The sequence below is a fragment of the Lontra canadensis genome, unplaced genomic scaffold (assembly GCF_010015895.1).
Source record: "Lontra canadensis isolate GAN:19392208 unplaced genomic scaffold, GSC_riverotter_1.0 scaffold72, whole genome shotgun sequence".
Classification (NCBI taxonomy): Eukaryota; Metazoa; Chordata; class Mammalia; order Carnivora; family Mustelidae; genus Lontra; species Lontra canadensis.
The window spans coordinates 8429994-8437543 of record NW_022631066.1 but is presented as its reverse complement, the minus strand read 5'-3'; positions in this window follow the sequence as shown (position 1 = coordinate 8437543).

Below are 7550 nucleotides of genomic sequence, written 5' to 3'. Positions count from 1 at the left end.
AAGAATATAGGTGGAACCCATCAGACTCTCTAGATTTGACAAGTGCCAGAAAATCCAGGAAGACAGAAGCACTTACAGTTTGCAGTACAGAGTACCAGAGAAGAAAGAGCTATACAGAAAAGAAACACAGAAGTGTGCATAGGGTCCCCACCCCTGACTATTCTTCAGAGTGGTAATTAGTGCATGTGCAAAAACAAAACAAAATGAAAACAGTCCTAGAGGCTGGGAGAAAAACCATCTACAAGGATTAGAGCTAACAGTAGAACTACAGGAGACTTGACTGGAATAATGTCTGTTCCCACAAGCCAGACTGGAAAACCTAACAATCCATGGACACTGAGAATGGTACTTGGATAATGCCTCAGTAGTAGAGAATTAGCCATAGACTAAATCAGCTGCTATGGTCTTATCTAATGAATATTCAAAACAAGACCCAGAAAAATGGAGATGTTTCCAAGTAACTCAACTGCATGCCAGGTCAATGTTCAAATATTTTTATAGGAATACAAAAATATGAGCCCCCACAAATAAAATTCTCTCTGTTTTCATCCAATTAAAGATTATCAAGCAAGTAAGAGTCAGGAAAATATGACCTATAATGAGGAGAAAAATTAATAAATAGAAACCAACCCAGAACTGAAATAGATGTTAGACTTATCATATGAGGATATCAAAATATTATTATACCTATATTCCATATATCCAAAGAACAAAAAGAGCATAATATTCAAAATAAAAAGATGGACATATACATATATACAGCAAAGATGACAAAAATAGGGAGAACAAGTAATGAAAAACATGTGAAAAAAAAATCTGAATTTAACAGAAATTTCTAGAAAAAATAAGGCTTCCAAAAGGGAATCAAGAGGAAGTAGAATACCTTTTTCCCATTATGTCATAGTGGCTAAATGTGCAGACTCTGAACAAGATTACCTGAATTCAAATCCTGGTTCTGCAACTCTATCTGTGTGAACTTGGACAACTTAAAATTTCTATGCCTAGTCTCTTCATTCTAAAATGGGGATGGTAAATAGTACTTACCACACAGAGTTATTCTGAAAGATGAAATGAGTCTATATAGGTCCAGTATTTGGAATAGGGTCTGGGGTGCCTGGGTGGCTCAGTGGGTTAAAGTCTCTGCCTTCAGCTTGGGTCATGATCCCAGGATCCTGGGATCGAGCCCCGCATCAGGCTCTCTGCTCAGCAGGGAGCCTGCTTTCCCACCCCCTCTCTCTCTGCCTGCCTCTCTGGCTACTTGTGATCTCTGTCTGTCAAATAAATAAATAAAATCTTAAAAAAAAAAGAACATAACACATAGTAAGAGCTATGTAAGGACTAGGTCCTTAATAATATTACTATCTAAGGTCATCATGCCTATTAAAAGGAACTCCATTTCTTGGTACAAAACCTAGAGAAACTCACTTGTGTACCAGAGACATGTTCATTGCAGCATTAATTTATATTTATAAATAGTTGGCAAGTACCCAAATCTCTATCAACATAAAAATGGATAAATTGATAGTGATTACATTTATGTAACCATATGAGGCAGTACATTAAAATGGAAAAAAAAAAAAAGAGCAACAGCTACCATCATAGACAAGTCAAAAACAGCATGGATTTTTTTCAATGGAATTTTTTGAATGGAAAAGATAAGGTTTAGAAATATATAAGTAATATAATTCCATAATATCTAAAGTCAGAAAATGCAAAATAACATGTATGTGCACTCATGTATACACAGTATAGAGAAATGTATAAGAAAGATACAAAAATCAGAATAGTGTTTACATTTAGGCTTCCAGGAGAATGAGACATTGGAAGGACACACAAGAAAGTTCAACTATAGCTGTAAAATTTAATTGTAGCATCTGTAACAAACTATTACAATTTACTAAAAGTTAAGTGATAGATATAGGGGTATACATTTTAAGTATTTTATTCTCTTTTTCTTGTGTTTTAAGTATTTTGTGATTAAAAAAAAACCACAATATTCTGACTGGAAGGAACACTCAAGGAATAAAAGGGAAAGAGGTCAAGAACAAAATTAGAGAAGAGACAAACATTTAGACATACCTTGATGAAATTTTTGAAAATCAAGGATAAAAAATATTGGAACCATCCAGGCATAAAAAGACTACTAACTAAGTGGAAAAAAATATCTTAGGGGACTATGAACAGCCCTGCAACACTAAATGACAAAAGTTACAGGGCAAAGTCTACAGAATTTTGAAGAGAGACAGAGCCCAAGAATTTCATGCTCACATCAGTTGATGATTATGTGTAAGGCAACAAGGATATTTGCAGTCACTGCAGGACTCAAATTATTCCTGAATTCTTTCTGAAGTATCTAGTGAAATACATTCCAGCTGGCCAAGAAATCAATCCAAATAAGAAAGCCTGTAAGTAACAGTATAAAAGAACTGAAGATGAACAATGTATGTAGTCTGTAAAATATAGTTAAACCCAAGTAATTATGGGCAAGACTTAATACATTATGAGTAGTAACATTTGACAAATGGATTTATATTCCAAAAAGACAATAATCTTATAGGATCTAAACTCACAGTTTGAATAAACAAAAAGTATAAAAATGGAAAGTGAGAGAGAATGCAATTTGGAGTTTCTTATATAGTAGGGAGAAAAGAGAAACTTTGATTTTCATGAGTTGTAGTTTATTTTTCTTAATTTTTAATTCTCAGTAAACAGAATAACTTAAAATATAACCAAAACTTCTGGTTTCAACTCAAATATGTAAATATTTTGGAAGTCATTAACCTCTTCTTACAAGAAAAATTTGGACAAACTCAAAAGTTAATGCTTTTTCCTGTACCTATCAGAGAACTGCGTTTGTAAGTCAAACTGAGACCTTAAAATCTGGAAAGACAGGTGAATCCAGAGTTGTAGCCCAGACCAACCTAATAGGAAAAGAAGCCAATGGAGTTAAAACTGGTAGGAACACTAAAATGGTCATTTGGAAGAATTGCTGAAGGCCAAGTGTTGACTAGCCCAAGTGTAAAAAACTCCTGGGAACTGCAGTCTTAGAGAAACCTCCACATTTCCTGGGCTTTTCCTTGAGGAACACCATCTGACAGGGAAGATTGGAAAAAGAGCTGTTTATGGCTCTGGAAGGTAAAGGGAAGAGTATAACTTGTGAAATATGACCTGAGTTTTCTCCAAAAAATGACCTACTCTCCAGAAGGAAAGAATTTACCACAGTCTTATTCAAGAGCAATGGGGGAGGGCACTGATCTCAGTCCAGCCTCCTCTCTTCCTTCTGTCTCACAGGAGAGATAGCAGTAATCTATATGCAATGGTCTGAATTGTGTCCCCTCAAAATTTCTATGAAGTCCTAACCCCTAGTACCTCAGAATATGATTAATTTTGTAGGTAGGGCCTTTGAAGAGGTAATTAGGTTCAAATGATCTCATTAAGGTGGATACTAATTCAAGAAGTTTACTTTTCCTATAAGAGGAGATTAGGACAAGACACACTGAGGGAACAGATAGGGAGAAGACAGCTAATTACAAGTCAAGGAGAGAGGCTTCATAAGAAACCAAGTCTGGAGACACATTGATTGCAGATTTCTAGCCCTCAGAATTTTGAGAAAACAAATTTCTGCTGTTTAAGCCCCCTAGTCTGTAGCACTTTGTTATGGAAGCCTTAGCAAACTAATACACTTCCTAAAAAACAATTCCTTGTGGAAATCACAGGTCAGAGACATTGGCCAACTCAAAGATTAAGATTTAAGTGGAAGATCATAGAATCCCCTCATTATAGCTTATCCCAACATCCACAAGGACACAATTTAATAATAGTAGATTACAGCCTCAAGAGTTTTAAGAGGGTCTCTTTGAGGAAGAATACTTAGGGATCACCAAAGTTAAAAGAGAAAAAAGGACACTAGAGGAGTTTGAAACATCTAGTACATATACCTAAAGAGAGCATGAGATCAAACCCACCTCCCAGAGGGACATAAACCTCACACTAGGAATCTATTTACTTTAATTCCTATTACACAATTCAGGTTCAGCTTTCCAACAAAAATTAAAAACATGCCAAAAGGCAAGAAAAAACACAATGTGAAGAGGAGAGGCAAACATCAGAATCAGACTCAGCTATGACACAAGTTGTAATTACCAGGCCACAAACTGAAAATGACTATGATTTATATGTTAAGGGTTCTAATAGAAAAAGTAAGCAATAGGCAAAAGCAGGTAATATACGCAAAGACATGGAAGTTCTGAGAAAACAAAAAATAAATACTAGAAATTAAATACATTGTACCTGAAATGAAGAAGGCCTTTTATAGGGTTTCTGGCAGATTCAACGGGCAAGGAAAGAATTTGTGAGCTTGAAGATAGGTCAATAGAAACTTTGAAAACTGAAATGCAAAGGAAGTAAGAATGAAAGAATAGAATACTATATCCAAGAACAATGGGACAATTTCAAAAGATGTAACATGCACATAATTAGAATACTAAAAGAGAGAGAGAATGGAGCAAAATAATGTTTGAAGTAGTAATAGCTGCGAATTTTCAAAAAAGTAATGATGAATATCAAACCATAGATCCTAATATAGCTTAAAAAAAAATATACCTTGCCATATTATATTCTAACTGCAGGAAACCAAAGACAAAAGTAATATCTTGGAAGAAGCCTTTGCCTGTAGAGAGCAATACACTTTGCCTGTAGAGGAACAGGGTAAGATTTACAGAAGGTTTCTTACCAGAAACTATGCAAACAAGAAAAAAGTAGAGGGAAATGTTAAATGTATTTAAGGTTAAAAAATAGCCAAACTGTGGAAAGAGCTGAGATGTCCTTAACAGATGAATGGATAAAGAAGATGTGGTCCATATAGATAATGGAATATTACTCACTCACCAGAAAGGATGAATGAACTCAACTTTTGCATTAACGTGGATGGAATTGGAGGAGATTATGCTAAGTGAAATAAGTGGAGTAAGTCAATTATCATACGGTTTCACTTATATGTAGAATATAAGGAATATCATGGAGGACATTAGAAGAAGGAAGGAAAAATAAAGGGAGGGAAGTCAGAGGGGGAGATGAACCATGCAAGACTATGGACTCCAGGAAACAAAATGAGAGTTTCAGAGGGGGATGGGATTAGGGGGATGGGTTAGCCCTGTGATGGGTAGTAAGGAGGACACATATTGCATGGAGCACAGTGTGTTAGGTGCCAACAATGAATCATGGAACACTACATCAAAAACTAATGATATACTGTAAGGTGACATAATAAAAAATATAAATAAATAAATAATATAAATAAATAAATAAGAAAAAATAAATGCTCAACTAGAATTTTTTAAAAATTCTATTTCAGAAGTGAAGAAAAAGTAAAGTCTTTCTCAGACAATTAGAAACAGAAGTCACCTCCAGCAAGCTCACCCTGCAAGAAATGAGAAGAAATTTTCTTCATGTGGGAGGAAAATTTATATATATATTATATATGAATAAAATTCAGATATACTTAAGAAAGTAAGAGCATCAGAGACGTAATAAAGGTAAAATAAAACCTTTTACTTTTCTTATTATTAACCAATATAAAATGTAACTGTTTAAAGTACTAATAGTAATTATGGATTGAGTTATTATAGCATATTAGTAAGTGAAATGAAGGACAGCATTGTCACAAGAAGTAGGAGAGAGGAGTTAGTAGTGCTCTATTAGAAGGCACCTGCACTGCACTTGAAACAACAGTGTCATCTGAAGGTGATTTTACATTAACTAAATTTAAATATTTTAAATTCTAGAGAAACCATTAACAGTATATATTCTTAAAAGTGTGACTCATATGCTCAAAAAGGGGATAAGATCATATGAAATGCCCATAGAAAACCAGAGAAGGCAGAAAAGAAGCCTCTGGCAAAACAATTACAAAAATCACTATTAACTCAAATATATCAATAATCATTTAAATAGGAATGGTGTAAATAGGCTAAATAAAAGATGGATGCAGATAAAGGGAAACCCTCTTACAGTGTTGATGGGAATGCAAACAGGGGCAGCCACTCTGGAAAACAGTATGGAGGTTCCTAAAGAAGTTGAAAATAAAACTACCCTACCATCCAGCAATGGCACTCCTAAGTATCTACTCAAAGGATACAAAAATACTAATTTGGAGGGATACATGCACCCCCATGTTTATAACATCATTATCTACAATAACCAAATTATGAAAGGAGCCCAAATGTTCAATGACTGATGAATGGATAAAGAAGTTGTTGGAGGGGCACTGTGTATGTATATATAGGAATATTACTCAGCCATCAGAAAGAATGAAATCTTGCCATCTGCAATGACATGGATGGAGCTAGAGAGTGTTATGCTAAGTGAAACATCAGTCAGGGAAAGAGAAATACTACATAATTTCACACATATGTTGAATTTAAGAAACAAAACAAATGAACATGGGTGGAAGGGGGAGAGACAAACCAAGAAACAGACTCAACTACAGAAAACAAACTAATGGTTACTAGAGGGGGGGTGGGGGTAGAGGGGAAATGAGAGAAATAGGTAGGTGATAGGAATTAAGGAGACACTTGTCATGGTGAGAAATAGATGTTGTATCTAAGATTTAAACCACTCAATTCTATACCTGAAACTAACATTACACTGCAGGTTAGCTAACTGCAATTTAAATAAAATCTTGAAGAAAAAAAATCCAAGATGGAAATTGTGAAAGTAGTTTAAAAAACAGACAAAGCTCTGTTATGTGTACAAAACCCACTTTAAATATGGATAGGTCAAGAGCAAAACGAGAGCTATACCATGCTAACAGTAAAATGCTGAAGTAGCTATATTATTTTTACACAAGGTATATGTAGCAGTTCTAATCATGTATGCACATAACAATAGAGGAAAGACAACAGTGAAACAAAACAGAACAGAAAGAAGAAATAGACATATCACTATTACAGAGACTTCAACACCTCCTTTCAGTCTTAATAGACCAAACAAGGAAAAACCAATGAGGATATAGTTAAGCTGAACAACACTAGCCATCAACTTGAATTAACTGACAATTCCAGAACACTCTTTAAAAAAAAAAAAAAAAAAAAAAGATCACTTCACAGTGATCACTTCACAGTATATATATCAAGTTATTATATTGTACCCCTGAAACTAATATGTCAATTATATCTCAATTTTTATAAAGGAGTGAGCAAACACACACACACACACACACACACACACACACACACACAGAATAAACATTCTTCTCAAGTTCTCATGGAACCATCACCAAGACAGACCACTTTGTGGGCCAGAGAAAATGCTTAACAAATTTAAAAGAAAGAAACCATACAAAATATGTTCTTAGATCACATTGGAATAAAACTAGAAGTCAGTAAAAGGGAGATAGCTGGAAAAATCTCCAAATATTTGAAAATAAAAAATACACTTCAGAATAAGACATGGATCAAAGAAGTCTCAAAAATAAAAATTTTGTGAGCTAAATGTAAGCAAAATGCAAATTAGCAAATTTCTGAGATGTGGTGTGAAGGAAATATATGGCA